This window comes from Typopeltis vanoorti, chromosome 3 (genome assembly GCF_054136105.1).
Source record: "Typopeltis vanoorti isolate ZY-2024b chromosome 3, IOZ_Tvanoo_1.0, whole genome shotgun sequence".
In the NCBI taxonomy this organism is placed as follows: domain Eukaryota; kingdom Metazoa; phylum Arthropoda; class Arachnida; order Uropygi; family Thelyphonidae; genus Typopeltis; species Typopeltis vanoorti.
The window spans coordinates 96,732,217-96,751,643 of NC_143551.1; the positions used below are offsets into that span (position 1 = coordinate 96,732,217).

The 19,427-nt window shown below is 35.3% G+C and overlaps 1 protein-coding gene across 1 annotated transcript in view; it reads left to right on the forward strand.

Moving 5' to 3' along the window:
- Positions 1-274: 274 nt before the first annotated feature.
- Positions 275-19,427, forward strand: part of LOC150108407 (reelin-like) — a 920,570-nt gene continuing 901,417 nt past the window's right edge. Inside the window, exon 1 of the mRNA XM_090390755.1 lies at positions 275-398. The gene's annotated coding sequence lies outside the window, so the exon portion shown is untranslated. The remainder of the gene's footprint in view (positions 399-19,427) is intronic.

Here is a 19,427-nt window from a genome sequence, read left to right on the forward strand (position 1 = left end):
ATATAGATTTTTTGCAGTTCATGACATTTAATTTAAATCTTTAATTTTTCTCTTTTCTCTAATGATATCTATATGTTTATTATTTATAAAAATATAAAACATATTTTATCTGTGGATTTTATTATTATTGAATTTATGCTTTTCTGCTGAACATATTTATTATTATTAACCGTTTTTTATTTTTATTTTAGAATTTAGCAATATGTGTCGCCCCCTTCATATCCTTGTGCTCCTTATATGATTGGGTAGACATGTGGAGAACATGTTTTCTCTCTGGTTCCACATTTCCTGCAGCAGTCTAATGTGAGGCATGACTTTACTCCATAATAAGCTGACTTGCTCTGCCTACTTCCTGTTGAAGAAATCAGGGGACTGACTACCTTGTAAAATACTTAAGTGTAAGTTTCATTGTTAAGCTTGTATATATACTTTTTTTTGTCTTAATTAATGTCTTGATTTAAATTGATCCATATATCTCAAGTCTTCTAGTATTAATTGTTTTGAAGGAAAAGGTAGATAGCATGGAGATATAAAAATTTAAGAGTATAAAGAAGAATTTATATAAAAAAATTAATATAAATGCTACAGGATACTGAGAAAATTGAGAGCATCTAGGAAAATAAGAGTATCCTAGACCCAATTTGAAGCTCTGGTCCATATCTTTATATTGCCATTCAGTAAGAAATCATACTGTACTGGCTTGCTGTCAGAACTTCAAATGTTCAATTTTATTAGCTTCATTAATTAATTTAATGAATGTACTACTGCAGGATGTACTATTTCTACAAAAATAATAATTATCTGTTGTAATTATTATTTTATCTAAATTATACTCTCAATTATTTTTGTTATTTCTTATCTTATTATTTAACTTCTTTTTTATTGTTCTACTTTATTGTAAATTTAGTATTTTTACTCAGCTAATTATTGTACAGAAGACACTTGATATTACTGGACATCATACAATCATTTGATGATAAAATACTCCATGGAAGGTTACTGTATAAACCTCTACTATTATGGGATAGAAAATAAACTAGTGCTATTATTTATGAGTGCCATGATTATGAGGCTAGCTGGCTAAATAGGTATCAGAACGTAGAACATGGAGGGACATAATCCGAGAGACTGAAGATGACCAGTAGTATATCACAAATCTATCATGGATAACTGCTATTCAGTTATTATTATTATTATTATTATTATTAAAGATATTGGGAGAAAAATGTAGAAGAAATATTCAGTTGCTTGCTGATGAGCTGATTTGGATAGAATGGTACAGAATGATTCTAGTCTTGCACTATGAGCAAATGAATATCCCTTTTGTGTTGTGTTTCTTTTAAGGTTACACGGTGGACAGCATTCATAGTTAAGAATTTATGGAGATACAACATACATGTTAAAATAATTACTTCACTTAATATTAAGAAAGTGACATTCGACATTTCGACCTCTACTGAGGTCATCATCAGGAAAATACGTATGTATAACATACAAGCTACATGCACTTTACAAAGATAAAATGACTCTAACTACTTATTAATCTTTTACCTAGCCTGACCTCTTGTGGAAAAACTAAATTAATAATATTAAATTTAAAAAAATATAAATAGATTGAAAAAAATTAAATAAAAAAAAACAGATAAATATAAAAATAAATTAAAATTGAATTAAAAAGAAATAAAAAATAAAGATAAAATATTTAAAAAAAATAAATTAAAAACAAAACTGTGTAGCTCAGTAGAAGTGGCACTTGCTTGGTCGCTCGAAATTAGACTTAGGTTCAAGTCTAGTTGCTGACTGGAACTTTTTCCACGCCTATCTTCGACCGGTTACTGAGTTAGTCAATCTCTGGCATGGGCAAGCTGGTTTTTTTTGTCCCGTAAACTCAAGAAAATCGACCATAGTACCCACATTATTTTCAGACAGTAACATACCTGTTAGGGTTAGGTACCAAGAGATGGCAGCACTTGCTTGCTGGTCTCTTTTTCAGTGGCTGCCTATAATTAGTGATAGACATGGGCCAGCTATCTCTGATTGGCTACTGGTAGAGATTGAACTACCCACTCAATCTCCAAAAGCTAGATAACATATAAAGGCCTGGCCTACTCCCTATAAGGGAATAAAAGGTATTAGCTGATTTATTTATTTATAAAAAAATTCTAAGTAGATTAAAAAAACAAATTAAATTAAAAACACACCGATAAATATAAAAATAAATTAAAAATTAAACTAAAATAAATAAAATATAAACACAAAATATTTTTAAAAAATAAATTAATTAAAAACAGAACTACATTAAACATTTCTAAAGTCCTCTCGTATTGAGATTTTCTTCTGGGCTTGTTCCGGTTGCTATAAGGGTTGCAGATGGGTCTTCCGCATTCTTGGAATGATTAATCTGTCATTTTTGTTTAGATTTGGATAATGTTTTAGCATTTCAAAAGCTTCTTTGAATTTTCTCTCCAACCAGGTTTTTGTGCAGTGTAGGGGCTTGGTGCCTTTCCAGTCAATTCTATGGTATGTTTGGGTGCATGGTCTGAGAGGCCTGTTTTATCATAAGGAGGTATTTAATGTGTTCTTTGTTTCGTCTTTTCTGATTAGGATCGTGCATCCTGGCAAAAATTTTTACCTACAAAAAGAAGGTATGGCCATGGGCTCACCACTCCCCCCCCCCCAATAGCTAACTTTTACATGGAAGACCTCGAGCAACAAGCTCTAGATTTGGCCAACCTAAAGTCCAAAGTCTGGCTCAGATAGGCCAATGATATTTTTGCCATTTAGCCTCATGGCCACGAAACATTAAATACATTCCTTATCCACCTGAACAAACAACACAGTTATATCCATTCGCCATTGAAATTGAAAACAGCAACTCCCTTCCTTTTCTTGACACACTCATCACACATCTTCCCTCAGGCTGTCTTTCCTTCTCTGTCTACCGAAAACCTACACACACCGGTCAATACATACACAAAAATGCCACTACCCAACACAAAAACTAGGAGTCATAAGCACCCTCAACCACAGAGCACTAACTATTTGCTCAAATGAACAAGCTCTAAAATAAGAATTCGAAATCATTAACCATACATTTGTAAAAAATAGCTACAATAAAAAAACAGTTCACAAGATCCTCCATAAAAATACCACTAAAACAAAAAAAAGATTACAAGAATGCCATAGCCATACCCTATGTTAGAGGCATTTGGAAAAAATAGACAAATCACTACATAAATACAACATCAAGACTACCTTTAAACCCCCCCCAACAAAATTAAAAAATTTACTCAGGTCTTCCAAAGATTCTCTTCCATACCTGGCCCATCCAGGGGTTTACAAAATCCAAAGCACACATAACCTATCCTATATAGAGAAAACAGGACACATGATCCTAATCAGAAAAGACAAACACAAACGACACATTAAATACCTCCATTATGGTAAAACAGGCCTATCAGACCACGCATTCCAAACATATCATAGAACTGACTGGAAAGGTACCAAGTCCCTACGCTATATTTTATTTATTTTATTTTAATTTTTTATTTATTTTTATATTTATCAGTGTTTTTTTTTAAATTTAATTTGTTTTTTTAATCTGTTTCTAATTTAAAAAAAATTTAATATTATTAATTTAGTTTTTCCACAAGAGGTTAGGCTAGGTAAAAGATTAAATAGATTCGTTTTACCTTTGTAAAGTGTAGTGGCATGTAGCCTGATGATGACCTCAATACAGAGGTCAAAATGTCGCATGTTACTTTCCTAATATTAAGTAAAGTAATTATTTTAACATGTATGTTGTGTCACGATAAATTCTTAACTATTAATTTTGGTGTTGTCTCTTTCAAAGTTACACATTTTGGGTTGAAAAGATTCACCCTCAAATATGCAGTATATTGATATGTTGATGGAGCTTCAAGAAACTAATGAAGTAAGTGATCTTTTAATTGCAGAAAGTAGGTTGAAGTCCAGGGACTACATTGCAAAGGTTGTAAAAATTACAGAGGAAATGTAACAATGCTGAAGATACTGATAATGAAATTATTGTGCTTGTTTATGCAATCTTGATATGACTGTCTATACTTTTGTTCTCATATTTAGTCAGCAAAGAATCTGAAGGAATTAGGAATCGGTAGAAAAAGTCCTCATGTGGGACATGTTGAGTATGAAGAGATAAGGAAATGTGAGCAATCCTTGAAGAGGCAGAAGGGATATGATGTAATAAGAGATATACAAGATGTTAATGAGATTTTATAGGATAGAGGTAGATGAAATATTTGAGTATGCGGTAAGGGGAGAGAGAGAATAAGGGTCAGAGCAGGAATATGATCAGCAAGTATGTACAAAAATTAAATTTTTCCATTGACCAGTGGTATATAAGCAGAATGGATTGGTAGTAGGAACAGAGGTGTAGCTAAGGAGGGGCAGTTCGCTCCGCTCCGGATGGCACTTTGAGCCTTTTTGAACTTTTGCAGTTAATTCTAAAATACAGTCTCGAGAACTCATTTCCAAATATTGTAATACTACTGTGAATTTTTCTCACAATTGCTCTAAGTGTTGCTAGTTGTGAGAGGTGTTTTTCTAAATAAAATTAATTAAGAATTTCCTACATTATTATGAAATAGACTTCGGCAATGTCATCGGCGATTTTGCTAACAGAAAAGCAAGAAAAATAACATTTTAGAATATTGAAATTAAAGTTTTACTTCAAAAATAAACATAGTGTTTTAATTTATTTCCCTATGTATTGAGAGGGGCGACAAAAGCTCTAGCTACACACCACTGAGTGGGAATAGTGGACGCATTATCAGTGAATAAATTTAAAAGAAGGTATGATAAGTGGTCTCTCTCTCTCTCTCTCTGTATATATATATATATATATATATATATATATATATATTTTTTATATGGTGGGTGGTTTTTCCCTTTGAGTTGTTTATGACCGTAGGTGACTTTGTAGGCATTGCCCACAAAATGTTCCTGAGGGGAGGGTGGTTCACCCCCCCCCCCCACATTTTATCTCGGCTCAGGACTGCTACATATTCATGACTGTAAACCATGTGTGTTCATGGGGCCGGTTTGCCTGTTGTAGAGGCTGAAAAAACCCGAGTTTCCGGGTGAGAAACCCCCTACCTCCGTATGAGACCGGCTAACTCACCTTTCATTGAAAGACACCAAAAAACATTGGTGATGTTCCTCACATCACCAATGTTTCCTCACATCACCAAAATTGGTGATGTTCTTCCCATCACCAATGAATCGAACCCAGGTATTTCTAACCAAACAGCTTTGTCTATACTGACTGAGCTATGGAGGCTCTTTTTTATATATCTGTATATATATATATATATATATATATATATATATAATGTATATTTTGTTTAAATTATTAACTGACTTAAACGCTGAGAAAAAAATACAAGCGATTTAATAAGGTTTAACTACTAGTTTCATCGGAAATGCCGACTTCATCAGGTGAATAGAGTACCATGGAGAAAACAACATATTAAAATATATTGTACTTTAGACAAAACAGAGTTTAGAACAAGTAGTAGTTGTGTTTGAAATTGAGTCCAAGAGTTGCTTCTGTCATGAAGCACCGTGCATGTGAATGATATCATGAATGCGGCAAAACTGGATTACAGCACTATATGAATCGGGCAGGCTGTAACTGAGATTGCTGTTTAGATGGGCAGGGTCGAGAGCTATTTCTTTGGATTCCAAGATACATCTTTCTAATTCATCAGAGCATTTATGGATGTTTGAAGTTGAGTTCCAGTCTGTTTGATTCTTCACATATTCTTACAATGGCAGAAATAAATGTACTCTCCAAGGGGCTTAATTTTGTCCCTTCACCTAGATCTATTCCTAAAGAACTTTTTCTTACGAAAATAGAAAAAGCTGCCTCCAATCTACCAACACATGATGCAAACCTACTTAGGATAGAAGCCATATTTGCAATCAACAACAGTAGATCTCCCACTGACATCTCCTGTTCGGAGAGAAAAGCTATTCATCAGCTACGAAATAATAAAGATATCATCATTTTGCCAGCTGACAAAGGGAACGGCACTGTCATCCTGATTAGATCCGATTATTGCCTCAAGATCTGTGAATTATTAGATTGTAATACTTACTCTGAACTTCAAAGAGACCCCACGAGAGAACTACATAACTAGAACAAATAATCTCCTCAAATCCACCTCAGAATTACCTAGGAATATCCGCCTATCACTCCACTTTCTTCATCCACTTATTCTCCGTGTATATGGCCTTCCGAAGATCCACAAAGAAAACACTCATCTTAGACCAGTTGAAGGCATTGACTCCCCTACATACAATCTCTTGAAATATTTTGCTTCCTCCTTAAAACATCTCACAGGAAAATCCTTTTCATTTATCATAAACTCAGCTGATTTTGTCTCAAAGATAAAGAACATCCAGCTTAACAGAGCAGACAGAATGGTAAGCTTTGACATAGTCTCACTATTCAGCAGTATTCTAACCCAGGAAGTCCTTAGTCTTTTAAAAAACAAGTCATCTAAAAAGATCTTTGCCTTACTTTGGCATTGTGTGGATTCAGGCTACTTCTTATTTGAAAACAAGATCTACAAACAGAATAGTGGTTTGGCCCATTGTCTCTGGTGCTAGCCAACGTTTTTCTGGAAGATTTTGAGGAAAAGGCCATTTCCTCAGCAACACTGAAACCAAAAATCTGGCTATGTTACATGGATGACATTTTCCTAATTTGGGAGCACAGCCCAGAAAACTTACAAACCTTTCTGGATCATTTAAATAATTTTCATCAAAATATAAACTTCACATTCGAACCAGAAGTTAATGGTGTTTTAGCTTTTCTAGATATAAAACTTACTAGAACAATGGATGGTCTCAAGATTTATATCTTTAGAAAGCCAACACACACACCGATAGATACCTACATGCTTCGTCTCACCACAACCCCTCCCCCTCAGAAATTAGGAATTATTTCCACACTAGCTCATTGGGTGAGATCCTTATTGTCAGAAGAAGATGAACTTCAACAAGAACTTAGTTACCTCAAAAAGACTTTCTTAAATAATGGTTATAATGGTTATAATCGTCTTAGTGTAAGTAATCAATAATAATTAAGATAACTCAAACCCAACAGCCTACATCTCCTTACTGTATATAAGTTCTCTTTCTCCAAACTAGCAAAAATCCTGAAGAAATTTAATGTTAAAACATATTTCTCCACCTTTCCAAAACTTTGATCTTACCTCAGTCAACCTAAAGTAAAACACAACCTTCTTCATTTTTCAGAAGTATACAAATTCATTTGCAGTTGCGGCAAACCATATTATGGCCAGACAGAAAAGTCCATCTCTCTCTCTCTCTGCCTAGAAGAACACCAACGTGATATTTCTTATAACAGAGTCCGTGCTAGTGCCCTATCCAGCCACGTTTTATTCTCGGCCACTACCAATGTTGAAGGATGACAACATCAAATAGACTGGAACTCAACTTCAAACATCCATAAATGCTCTGATAAATTAGAAAGACATATCTTGGAATCCAAAGAAATAGCTCTCGACTCTGCCCATCCAAACAGCAATCTCAGTTACACCTGCCCGGTTCACATAGCGCTGTAATCCAGTTTTGGTGCACTCGTGATATCATTCACACACACAGTGCTTCACAACAGAAGTAACACTCAGACTCAGACTCAATTTCAAACATTACTACTTGTTCTAAACTCTGTTTTGTCTAAAGTACAATATATTTTAAGATGTTTTCTCTATGGTACTGTATTCACCTGACGAAGTTGGCATTTCCGATGAAACTAGTAGTGAAACCTTATTAAATCTCTTGTATTTTTTTCTCGGTGTTTAAGTCAGTTAATAATCTGTAAATAATAATAATATATATTTTATATATATATTTTTGGGGGCCACTTAAGGGTCAAAGCCAAATAACTGGTAGGAGATCTCCACATTGCCTTTCAGGAATGGAGAACTGACTGGGGCTTCTGACCTAATGTCCAGTACTCACCTTCATGTGATGCGCCTTTGTCTACTGGGTACTGAATGAAACAGGATGGGCTGGCAGCATTGTCTGGTTAAACAAGACCCCCCCCCCCACACACACACTGTTTTTGTCAGGGAACCAGGGTGAGCAGTGAAAAGTCAGCTACTGAAACAAGTTCCAATTCAACATCTAGAAGAAGAAGAAGAAGAATAAACCCAACATCAGAAGAACTGAAGATAGGAATCATCTTCTTACATTAATACTCCTTATATCCAAATGGATATAAGGAGTATTAATGGAAAGGAAATTGAACTTGCAGAAGAATTGGAAAAGTACCATGTGGACGTAATTGGCATTACTGAGACAAAGATGACAAAAACAGGTGAGATCTTACTAAATAATAAGTATAGGATGTTATTTTCAGGCAATAATGATCAAGGAAAGGAAGGAGTTGTGATAGCATTCAGCACTGAGCATGAAGATAAACTTGATTAGAAGGCAGTTTCAAGTAGAATTATGTGGAAAACTTCAAAATGGGGACATGGACAATGAAACTTATTTGTGCCTATAGTCCCACAGAAGGTTCTTCCAAGGAAGAAGTGGAGCAATTTTTTGAGTCATTAGAACAGGCAGCTGACATAAAGCAAATGGAAAAAGTGGTCCTTGTTGGAGATCTGAACAGCAGAGTAGGAAATGAATCCCACCAGGCATATAGAAACATTTTGGGAAAATTTGGAGAAAAAGAAAAAAGCTAGTAATGATGGTAAGTATTTACTGGACTTCTGCTCAGGACATGTTTCAACATAAAGATGTGCACAAGTTCGCATGGAAAGAAGACACAAGGAGTAAGAAAAGCTTCATTGACTACGTCATTGTTGATAGTGATGTCTTCATGCCTGTTTAGGATACAAGAGTGTACAGGGGAGTTGAAATTGGAAGTGAGCATTACTTAGTACTAATTAGGATAAAAATGGATATCACATTGAAAAGAACAGTATGTCAGAAAGTTCTAAAAAGAATTAAAGTTCAGCAACTTTAACAAGTAAATTGTAGACTCGACTATACAAACATTATTGAAGAAAAAATTGAACAAACTGAAAACAAAAACCAAACCTTGGAATCTCAGTAGCGAACTCTGAAGAAGACATTGATTAATTCAGCTAGGGAGGTATGCGGCGAAGTTGTTTGCAAGGATAGAAAAATAAGAACTCCATGGTGGACACAAGAAGTTAAAGAAGCAGTCTTGGAAAAGAAGAAAGCATACCAAAAGTTCCTAGCAAATAAGTTAGCAGATGTCCTAAAAGAATACAGAGAAAAATTATTATTATTATTAAGGAATGTGCAGTTGGCTATGCCCTTGACCTGGTTATTTAATAAAAGTCTTGCAGTGAATAGGATTCCTAAGGAGTCGAAAGAAAACAAAATAGTACCACTCCACAAGCATAGTTCGAAGACCAAGGTCTCCAACTATAGACCAGTCTGTATAACTGCGGTTGTGGTCAAGGTCTTCGAGAGATTGGTAAGGAATAGAATACAGGATGAGGTTGATGGACATAGCATTCTTTATGATGGCCAGCATGGATTTGTAAAGGGTAGGTTCTGTTTTAGTAATTTACTTGCATTTTATGATAAGGTAACAAGCGTGTTAGATAAGGGAGAATCATATGCTGTGATCTTCTTGGATTTTGCAAAAGCATTTGATAGATAACCACATGATAAGTTGGTATACAAACTGCAGAGAATGGGAATAGATAGTTTATTGGTTACTTGGATCAGAGATTGGCTCTCTGAATGATACCAGCAGGTTGTGTATGATGGAGTAGTGTCTCAAAGAAGGAAGATGACCAGAGGGTCTTGCTGTTTAACTTGTTTGTAAACGATATATCATGTGGACTGACTGGGGATCTTCAGTTGTTTGCTGATGATGCAAAGTTGGGAAGACTTATAAGTAGCACTGTTGATGTTAATTCTCTTGAGGAAGATTTGAATAGACTTTTTACTTGGACAAAGGAGTGGGGTTGCAGTTTTAATATTGAATAAGTGCAAGGTTTGCATTTTGGAGGGCAGAAATATAAGGCTATGTACCATATAGATGGTGCCATACTGCACGAAGTGGATGTGATTAGACATTTGGGAGTGAGGGTTGATAGACCGAAGTTTAAAGGGCATATTACTAGTGTTGCAAAGGCTGCACGTTGTAGTGCCTATGATAAGAAGTACTCTAACATGTAGGGATAGGGAAGTGGTTCTGCCACTGTATAAGGCACTGGTCAGACCACACTTAGACTATGCATATTGTACTCAGAACTAGTCACCTGGTTTTCATTGTGATGTGGAGACATTAGAGGGGGGTTCAAGAGACAAGTGACTAAGACAATGATGGGATTTCGGAGTGCTGGCTATGGAGAGAGAGAGGTTGAAGAAATGTTTATTGCAGAGTTTGATGGATAGGAGGAAAATAGGTGATATGATAGAGACATTTAAGTTGGTGAGAGGATTTTATCAGATTAATCCAGAGGGGATTATAAAAAAGAGTAAAAGGTGAGAGGGAAGAACCAGAGACCATCTCTGGAAGTTATGTGAAAGTGTGTGTGAAGAGGGGGTTTGAGGAGTAGATTTTTTACCTGCAGAATTGTCACTGAATTTAACACATTACCAGAATGTTTGTTAATGCAAGGAGTGTTAAGGATTTTAAGATTCTCTATAATAAATATGTTGTCAGTTGAATGAAACTCCTGCGATGAGTCTGCCAACTCCATTGAGGGTGTAATAATAATTTAATTATAATTATTATTATTATTATGTGACACCTTCAAGAAGTCCAAAGACTCATCGAGGTAGGGTCTACAACTCTCCATGTGCACCACTTACTCCACCAAGTACACCAATGTCATCCACAATTCACCACTACCAGTATTATTTTTTGTGTAAATTGCGTGTGTTCTGAAGGCCGATTTAAGAGAGCTAAGCTGTGTGTAAAAGTCATCGCCATCATCATCAAATTCCTGATATGTACCCTCAAGGGGTGTACAGGATATGATACTACTACATGAAAAATTTACCTCATTACTAACTTCCTATCTACAATTTTCCTCCAAATCAGTCTGTTACTTGTCAAGACTCCAACATTATCAGATCTTATATTTCTATCATCTAAGGCACTTTATACAGTATCAATCCACCTATATCTTGGTCTTCCTCTGGATCGTTTTGCTGCCAACCTGGCAGAAAACACTTGTTTTGCGAATCTTTCTTCGCCCATTCTGTTTAAGTGACCACCTGAGATTAGCTCTGCTAACGCATTCCTGGATGCTGACAATATCAAGTTCTTTCCTAATATCCTCGTTTTTAATATGATATTGCCATTGATGCCATCTGTTCACGCCTATAATCTTTCTCAGGACTCTCATATCTGCGGTCTCTATTCTATGGTCAAGTGTTTTACTTCTGACCCAGCTCTCAGATCCATAAGTTAAAACTGGTTTGAACACTGTCTTGTATACAGCTAATTTAGTGTTCCGACTAATTTCTCTCTTATTCGATATGAATTTATTCAACTGACTTCCTACCATACCAGCTTTGTTGATTCTGTTGTCTATTTCCATATTTAATTTACCATCTTCACTAAAAATCGTTCCTAAGTAGCTGAAATGTTTTAATTGTTCCACAGGTTCTCCATTCACAACACAGTTGACATTTTCAATGATTCTGCCTATTTTCATTGTCTTTGTCTTTTTATTGCTGACCTTCATACCATATCTATTACAACAGTTATTCAATTTAGTCAGGGAATCTTGCAAACTTGTAGTGGATTTATTTAGAAGTATAACATCGTCTGCATAAAGCAAAGAGCATACATTAACATCTCCAATTCTGATATCATGTTTAATACCACTTTCCTTCATAATGTGATCCATATAGATAATGAATAACAGAGGGGATAATGTACATCCTTGCCTCACACCAGATTTAACATTAAACCATCTTCCTGTACTTCCATCAATTCTAACTGCTGACTTGCAACTCAAATAAAGACTGAGTATTGCTTGATATAATGCCCCATTGACACCATATAACTGTAGCATATTGAATAGCTTCTCTCTTGGCACCTTGTCATATGCCTTTTCCAGATCGACAAACCTTAAATACAGATCTTTGTTATAATTTCATACTTTCTCAACTATTTGTTGTAAAGTGATGATCTGATCCTGACACCTCTATTTGGCATGAATCCAGCTTGTTCTTCACCAAGCTTTTCTTCCACAATTCTCCTCAACCGTTTCTCAAGTATACTTGATAGATCTTGCCAGGAACACTCAGTAGAGAAATACCTCTGTAATTCTCACATTCAATTTTATTTCTATTTTTTATATATGGGTACTATGAGAGCTCTACTCCAATCATTGGAATTCGTCCCTCTGTCCAGGCTTTCTGAACAATGCAGTGCAGCCACTGTAAGACTTTTATACCACCATACTTCAGCATTTCTATTCGAATATCATCTACTCCTGCTGCCTTTCCACATTTCAAGCCTTTGATGGCTTTTTCTACTTCAAGTATGGATATGTATTCCTGACTGTATGCGTATTGAATGTTTTTTACCAGTGTGTTATCACTGCTTGTTTCATTTAGCGATTTTTCGAAGTAATTACTCCATACTTCAAGGATATCTTTTTCTCCTGTTTTCATTTCACCTTTATCATCTCTGGCTCCTTTTACAGCACTCTTTCCTCCATTTCTAAGTTTCTTCAACAACCTCCAGAATATCTTACCACCTTCTTGATATTTATTTTCTATGTTCTTGCCAAAGTCCTCTCATGACTTTTGTTTAGCTAGTTTTACACAGTGTTTAGCTTTCTTACATTTGTCTCTGTATTCTTTAAGAGCACAAGCTGACTTATTTGCCAGGAACTTTTGATATGCTTTCTTCTTTTCCTTCACTGCCTCTTTAACTTCCTGTTGTCCACCATGGAGTTCTGATTTTTCTATCCTTGCAGACAACCTCACCACATGCCTCTCTTGCTGAATCAATCAGAATTTTCTTCAAGGTTTGCCATTGAATCTCCAAGGTTTGGTCCCTGTTCTCAAACTCTTTCATTTTTTTTTTCTTCAATAAACTTTGTGTATTTTTGTCTACAGTTCACATCTGAGAGCTGCTCAACTTTTATTCACTTTAAAACTTTTACATGTTATTCTTTTTAGTATGAAATTCAATTTTATCCTGCTCAAGACTAAATAGTGATCGCTTCCAATTTCAAATCCTCTATACACTACACTCTGGTGTCCTGCACTAGGGAGAAAACATCACTATCAACACAATAACATAGTCAATGAGACTTTTCTTATTCCTTGCTTCTTCTTTCCATGTGAATTTGTACACATTTTTATGTTGGAACATGGTGTTAGTAATAACCAGTCCATGTCCTGAGCAGAAATCCAACAGATATTTGTCATTATTATTAGCGTTGCTCTTTTCTCCAAATTTTCCCAAAATATTTTTGTATGTCTGACAATCACTTCCTACTCTGCTATTTAGATCCCCAACAATTGGGGATCTAAATAGGCAGTGTCAAGTAGAGTGATGTGGACAAATATCAGAATGGGGAATTGGACAACAATTACCAACTTTTCCTTTTTCATTGTGTCATTTGCTTTCTCTAAAGCATCAAAAAATTCCTCCACTTCTGCCTTAGTAGAATCTTCTGTGGGACCATAGGCACAAATAAGTCTCATTGTCCAATTCCCCATTCTGATATTTGTCCACATCACTCTACTTGACACTGCCTGCCATTCAAGAAGATTAGTCTCGTATTTAGTGTTGAATACTATGGCTACTCCTTCTTTTCCTTGATTGTCATTGCCTGAATATAATATTTTGTTTTTATTGCTCAGAAAGATATCACCAGTTTTTGTCTTTTTTGTTTCAGTCAGCCCTATTATGTCAATCTAGTACTTATCTAATTCCTCAGCTAGCTCCATTTCTTTGCCATTCAGGATTCTTATGTTAATAGTACTGATCTTTAACTCTGGTGATATTGAGTTCAGGTGTGCTTTCAGATTGTTCCAGTAGCTGATTTTTTACTGTTCGCCCTGGTTCCCTGGCTAAACAAAAGTCATGGGAAGATTTTGAAAAAAATGTAAAAGATGATGAAAACATAGAAAATAAATATCAGGAAGGTGGCAAAATGTTCTGGAGGCCATTGAAGAATCTTAGAAATGGAGGAAAGAGTACTGTAAAAGGAATCCAAGATGATAAAGGTGACATGAGAACTGAAGATAAGGATAACAAGCTGAGGCCAAATAGAGGCTGTCAAGATCAGATTTTCACTTTAACACAAATAGTTGAGAAATTATGGGAATATGACAAAGATGTGTACTTAAGTTTTGTAGATCTGGTAAAGACATATGACAGGGTGTTCAGAGAAAAGCTTTTCCAAACACTACAGCTATGTGGAGTGAATGGAACATTACACAGAGCAATATATACCTATGGTTAAGTTGTCAGTCAGCTGTTAGAATTGAAGAAGATGGTTTGATGAAAAACCAAGGGTAAGACAAGGATACACATTATCTCCACTCTTATTCATCATCTATATGGATCACATTATGAAAGAAAGTGGCATCAAGCATGATATTAGAATTGGAGATGTCAAATTAAGCTCTTTGCTTTATGCAGATAATGTTGTCCTGAACACATTTAGTACAATTCTCCAGGATTCACTAACTAAATTGAATAACAGATGTAACAAATTTGGCATGGAAATCAGTCATAAAAAGACCAAAACTATGAAAATAGGCAGGAACATAGAAAACAAACTTCAGCTGCATTCTAAATGGAGATCCTACAGAACTAGTAAAATATTTCAGCTATTTAGGAACAGTTTTTAATGAAAATTAAAATGGTAAAGTTAAATCTGGAAATAGACAACAGAATAAGCAAAGCTGGTATGGTGGTAGCCAGCTGAATAAATTTATATGCAATGATAGAGAAATTAGCCAAAACACCAAACTAGCAGCATACAAGACAGTGTTTAAATTAGTTTTAAGTTATGGGTCTGAGAGTTGGGGTAGAAATAAAGCACTTGATCAAAGACTAGAGACCACAGACATAAGGGTTCTGAGAAAAATTAAGGGGAGTGAACCAATGGCATCAATGGCTGAATCATGTTAAAAATGAAGATATTAGAAAGGAACTTGACATTATTAGCATTCAAGAATATGTAAGCAGAGCTGATCTAAGGTGGTATGGCCACTTAAATAGAATAGGCAAAGAAAGGTTAGTAAAACAAGTGTTTCATACCAAGATGGTAGGAAAGAGACCCAGAGGAAGACCAAGGACTTGGTGGATTGATTCAGTCAAAAGTGCTTTTAGAAGTACTAAATGTTAAATATAACAATATGAGACATTTTCTTTGGATTTTATTGAACCATGAATCTTTATAAATATATGTATATAATCGTCTACCAGTTTCACCAGCTGTAGTTTGTCTGGCTTCTTCAGGACGAGAGTGGTTACACTAACATTAAATGCTACAACAGAAGAATGCAGTAACGACCTTAAAATCAGTTTAAAAAATTGAAAAGCACGTGTGACATTAAGAGCATAAAGTGTGGAGACTTAATCATTGTTAGTAGATCTCCTTTTATAGTTTTTCACGTTTTTCAGTTCTGCTAAACATAGTGAATTTATTAAGCTTTTCCAAATGTTTTTTAATATCATGCTTTGATTTCTATTGAAATTGTCTCCTGTCCAGAGCACCACTGCAGCTTCTTTAAAGTTTCTACATTTGAAATCTTCTTCAATGTATGGCATGGAGCTGTTGTCCCAATCAATGGAATGGTTCGAAATTGAGAAATGACGAGCTGTCTGTTCTGTTGTTGTTGACATCTCCGACATGTTCTTTTTTTCGGATTTCTAGGCTTCGTGATGTTTGGCCTACATAATTCAGTCCACAGGAACATGGAATGTTGTATACTCCTGCGCATTTGTAGAAAGTGATGCTGTCCTTAGGAGATCTTAACATGTGCCGTGTAGTTAAAATAGGTTTAAAGGCAACCCTGATGTTGAAAGACTTCATGATTTTTGCTATTTTGGTGGAGACTGAGCCTGCATAAGGTAGGACGATGAACGATGTGTACCGTGTCACTTGAGGTTGTCGCTGTGGGTTGCTTCTATAGAGAACCTTTTGAATTATATTTTGTGGATAACCATTTTTGGATAGGATTTTGGTTTTTGATATGAGTGAGAGTTCATCAAGTAGATCTTTTTCTTCCGTGATGATATTTATTGCTCTGTTTTTGAGCATATGTATGATGCTAAGTTTTTGTGCATAATGATGAGTAGATTTAAAATGAAGATAACATCCAGTGTCTGTAGGTTTGCAGTAGATTGTGAGCTTGATTTGTCCATTATCTTTTTTTTTTACTAATATGTCTAAAAAAGGTAATTGATGGTTGTTTTCTATCTCCAATGTGAACTTAATTTTTTGGAGGAAAGAATTTATTTTTTGAAGGAACTTGTGTAAGGCATTTTTCCGTGTCTTTTCAAATGATGAACACATCATCTACGTATCTCCACTTATCAAAAATAACTCCAAAAACCATCAGTCTGGTGGAGATATGTAGACAATGTGTTCATCGTTTGGAAAGACATGGAAAATGCCTCACATGAGTTCCTTCAAAAAAATAAATTCTTTCCACCAAAAATATTAAGTTCACATTAGAGTTAGAAAACAACCATCAATTACCCTTTTTGGACGTATTAGTAAAAAAACAGAATAATGGACAAATCAAGCTCACAATCTACAACAAACCTCCAGACACTGGACGTTATCTTCATTTTAAATCTACTCATCATTATGCACAAAAACTTAGCATCATACATATGCTAAAAAACAGAACAATAAATATCATCATGGAAGAAAAAGATCTACTTGATGAGCTCTCACTCATATCAAAAACCCTATCCAAAAATGGTTATCCACAAAATATAATTGAAAAGATTCTCTATAGAAACAACCCACAGTGACAACCTCAAGTGACACAGTACGCATCGTCATACTTATGCAGGCTCAGTCTCCACCAAAATAGCAAAAATCATGACGTCTTTCAACATCAGGGTATCTGCGCGGTTAGCCTAGTGGCTTTGCACTTTGCAACCATATGCCTGGAGAAGGAGTGTTCTAAATTCGATTCCCATCAACGACATGAGGAGCTCAAGGATCTTCCTCAGCCATAGCCAAGTTAGCCGGTCTTGGGCATGGACAGCAGGGTTTTTCCCGCCAGTTTATCTGGTGTTTTTCATCCCGCAAGCAGGCAAACTGGTCCGAGGACACACACGGATTACAGTCAGGAATACTGACTAAGCCATAGGTCTAATTCATCAGCCTATGCCGGTTCCGGAGCCCGGATAAAATTGGGGGGGGGGGAGTAGATGGTATCATGAACTCCCGTAAAAAGGGGGAAAATCTGTATCATCACACAGAATTTATTTATTTATTTAACATCAGGGTTGCCTTTAAACCTATTTTAACTCTACGGCACATGTTAAGATCTCCTAAGGACAGCATCGCTTTCTACAAATACATAGGAGTATACAACATCCCAATGTTCCTGTGAACTGAATTATGTAGGCCAAACATCACGAAGCCTAGAAATCTGAAAAAAAGAACATATCAGAGATGTCAACAACAGAACAGACACCTCCGATTGGGAAAACAGCTCCATGCTGTACATTGAAGAAGATTTCAAATGTAGAAACTTTGAAGAATCTGCAGTGGTATACTCTGGACAGGAGACAAACTCAATAGAAATCAAGGCATGATATTAAAAGACATTTGGAAAAGCTTAATAAATTCATTATGTATAGCAGAACTGAATTATGCAAAAAACTATAAAACAAGATCTACTAACAATGATTAAGTCTCCATGCTTTATGCTCTTAATGTTACTCGTCCTTTTCAATTTTTTTAACTGATTTTAAGGTCATTACTGCATTTTTCTGTTGTAGCATTTATTGTTAGTGTAACCACTCTCATCCTGAAGAAGCCAGACAGACCCCAGCTGGTAAAACTGATAGACAATTATATACATATATTTATAAAGAATCATGGTCCAATAAAATCCAAAGAAAATGTCTCATATTTAGTATAAAAAAGAACTAACCAAATATTAACAATCAAAATTAAATATAACAGCATTGGAGTGCTCACAAATAATAGATTGATTTGGAGGAAAGTTGTTGATAGGAGATTAATAATAATGTAAACTTAATCATGTAGTGCTGTCATAGTAACTTGAACACCTCTTGTGAATACATATCAGAAAATTGATCATGATAATGATGATATGTTATTTTATCTTTTTTTATAGCTTTAATTTTATATTTTTTTATAGCTTTAATTTTATATTTTTTTATTATTTTATATTTTATATTTAAAATTTTTATATATTTTTATAAGACCTGTGTAGCTCAGTGGAAGTGCCACTCCTCTGTGCTTGGTTGCTCGAAGTTTGACTTAAGTTCAAGTCTAGTTGCTGACTGGAGGAACTTTTTCTAAGCCTTTCTTCAACCAGTTCCTGAGTTAGTCGATTTCTGGCATGGGCAAGTGGGTTTTTCCTCCCGTAAACCCACGAAAATCGACTGTAGTACCCACATTATTTCAGACAGTCACATATCTTGTTAGAGTTAGGTACCAAGAGATGGCAACACTTGTTTGCTAGCCTCTTCATCGGTGGTGGCTGCTATAATTAGTGATAGACATGGGCCAGCTATCTCTGATTGGTTACCGGTGGAGATTGAACTGCCCACTCAGTCTCCAAAAGCTAGATAGGGTATAAAGGCCTCGCCTACTCCCTATAAGGGAATAAAAGGCATTAGCTGATTTGTTTATTTTATATATTTTTATATTTATATTTTCTTTATATCACTCCTGTCTATAAAAGTTCAGAAACTTATATCATAATGACATTATTGACAGGTGAAGAATTAGCAAATCTGGGAGCTCACCTTTAGAGATCAAATACAGTATTTCTCAATGTCATTTCAAATCTTCTGAAAGCCAGGTGGGGATCTCATATAGAATGCTGAAAACGTATACATTTAAGGATTTTCACAAACATCCATTCAATAATGAGATTAAAATCTGCAGCTCATTGATATCAAAACATAAATGTCATCTGCATGAAAAATAAAATAATTTATGTGCCTTCTTCCACTCATATCCTGTTCACTTTTGCTGGTTAACATTAGCAAGTTATTATTATTATTATATGGATATCTCCATGGAATCAGAAGACTTATTATGGGAGACCTATGCTAGCCTTTATACACACACAATTCCTAGCATACCTTTCCTTAAACTCATTCACTGTTAGGTCATTCACAACTACTTCTGGCAATCCATTTGACTCATTCA